Below are 2,831 nucleotides of genomic sequence, written 5' to 3' on the forward strand. Positions count from 1 at the left end.
AAAAAAACGTTCGGGGATTTCATACCCTGGAACTCTCATGTCAAATTTCATAAAGATCGGTCCAGTAGTTTAGTCTGAATCGCTCTACACACACACACAGACAGACACACACACACACGCACATACACCACGACCCTCGTCTCGATTCCCCCCTCTACGTTAAAACATTTAGTCAAAACTTGACTAAATGTAAAAAGAATATCTCTCTCTCTCTCTCTCTCTCTCTCTCTCTCTCTCTCTCTCTCTCTCTCTCTCTCTCTCTCTCTCTGCACCCCCTCTCTCTCTCTCTCTCTCTCTCTCTCTCTCTCTCTCTGTACCACTTCTTCGTCCCCCCCCCCCCCCCCTTCATACCCCAATCTTCCAAATCAGACGCTGGGCAGCGAGCCTGTGAGTGTGTCCGCATGCCTACACCCATCCGGTCTCCAACCACTACGCGGCAGACAGCTAGATATACCAGACCGGAGAGCGCTTCCAGCGTTGCGCGAGATTCGCCGTTTCTCAGAATATGGTGCCAACAGTCTGGCCACGCTAGTGACTATACATCTGTCACATCCTCGCCGCCTCCCGTGTCAAACTCTACGCTTGAGAGTGTCCAAGTCGCCGTCTGTGTGTCAAAATTGGGAAAGTGTTTTTTTGATGATGTTCGCAAAAAAAGAAAATGGCCGCTGCTGGTGAAAGTTGTGATGGAGTTGTGACATTGTGACGTTGATTAGCTTCCGAACATCTGCTGTTCTAACTTGACTTAAGAACTGACTACCAGTGAAAGTTTGTCTGTAAATTTGTGTCAGTGTGAATACTATAAACTGTTTGTGTTTCAAAGTATTAGAAGGTGTGTTTGATGGATTTTATTTGTCGAAGACGTGAAGTCTGCAAGTACAGGTATTTATGAACAAAATTGTTAATTAAAACAAAACAATAACCTATTTGTTCAGCTCTTCAAAAGTTTACTGGAAGTTGTGACAACGTGACGTTCATTACAATCCGACGATTCTTTCGGCGGACTGTAGGACTGATATCTAGTGAAACTTTGTCTGTGAATTTGTGTTGGGTTGAAGACTTCAACATTTCTGTATTTCTGTTGGAACCGGTTCTGTGTTTGATGGTTTCTATTCCTCGGTTTTAAAACTTGCAGGCTGCGAGTTAAGGTGCGTATGAGCAAATCCGCCCAGGAACAACAACAACATTCTAACAAAAAATATTACAAGCAAAACACGAAAAAAAAACCAGGGTTTTGTTTTGCTCGTCTGAAGTTTGTTGAAATTTCTGACTTTTATTAGAATGCCAAACTATGTTGACAGACAAGCTGAATAGTGACAGCAAAGACAGTTAGTCGTGTTCGTCGTGAATTATTGTCAGTTTGAGTAAGTCGGAACTTTGTGTGTTTTTAAACGGTGATGCTTTTGGTTCTTCCACCTTGGAAACTTCAAGTCTGTAAGTAAAGGGGATTGTGAACAAATAAATCTGGTAAAAAAATCCAAAAAAAATCAGATCCGATCCTTTAACTCTTCTTAAGTTTCTTTGAAGTTCTGACATTGTGACTTTCATCAGAAGCCGAAGGTTTGTTATATAGTTTGGCTGACTTTACCAGTGAACGATGTTCGTGAATTTTTCTATGTGTTTACGCGTTTCAAAGTGAAAACTTTGTGACTTTTTCAGTTTCTTTCAATTTTTGAGCGAGTTTTAATGGTTTGTAACCGACGGTCTTCTTGCAAAAGTTGCAGTCTATTGGGTTTTTTGTTTGTTTGCTTAACGCCCAGCCGACCACGAATCAGGGCGGTAGTCTATTGGTAAATGGACGTGTTAAAAAAGCAAGTTTCCTTAAATGTTTTATTAGTAGTTTAGCTCAGAGGAAAAAAAGATCATCGCGAACCACGTTCGGATTGTGATCTGTTCAAACTACAAGAGTATGGAGAATTTTAAAGAACAAGTTTGTGATTCCGTATGGATAGTGTTTATTTTCCATGAGTATGGGGTATTCTATTCATTTGTTAATGAGATTTGTACAACTATATTTTGGGAAACCATAGACAATTTAAATTGTCTGGGCACGTACTGCTTGTTGAAGATCATTATGAATCAGTAACTAAAGGATGAGAACAGACAAAAACGGTTTGAGTCATTAACAAAGGGACATCCTGAGATGAACCATAATTAACCTACCTCCAGCTTTCCAGAAAAGTTAAACGGTGGTTTATGTTTTTTAACTTCCATCTTCCTAATTTTATTCATTTCGTTCTTTAGGTTTAGGATGGGGTTCATTTTGCTTTTCGTCAAACTGACGAAAATAATGTTAACTTTCGTTTGAATAAATCAGACTGTCATTTTGAGTGTTATCATAAAGTACGATCTATTTGACAAGTGGTCCAGATTAAGTTCCTTACACCAATTGCTAAAAATTATGTTTCAATATTTGCTAGCCTAGCTTATTTCCTCCAGTTAGGTTTAGATTTTACCTGAAAAGACAAAAAGGCGCCAAGCCGAAGATGAACGAAAGAATGAACGATCGATGAGAGAAAACCATAAGCCAGTTATCAGCATCACACATACACAGGTCCGTATTACGAGCCCTTTCTAGGCCTGTATGTATAGGCAGACAGAAAGAACATGAATGCGGAGATAAGGCCCCAAAAAAATAATAGGTGTGGTTACGGTAACATAGCCCAATAAAATAGGGTAGGAAGGTAGGCAATCACTTTTTTTTTTAAACTTTTTTTTATAATGTGTACAAATTAAACCTACTTGACAGGGAAATAAGTGTGCGACTCGGGCGCTTTCGCTTTCATTGCGTTTTCTGCACTCGTTTACTTGGGGTTTTTTGTGTATTTTTGTGA

Source organism: Littorina saxatilis, linkage group LG10, assembly GCF_037325665.1.
Source record: "Littorina saxatilis isolate snail1 linkage group LG10, US_GU_Lsax_2.0, whole genome shotgun sequence".
NCBI lineage: Eukaryota > Metazoa > Mollusca > Gastropoda > Littorinimorpha > Littorinidae > Littorina > Littorina saxatilis.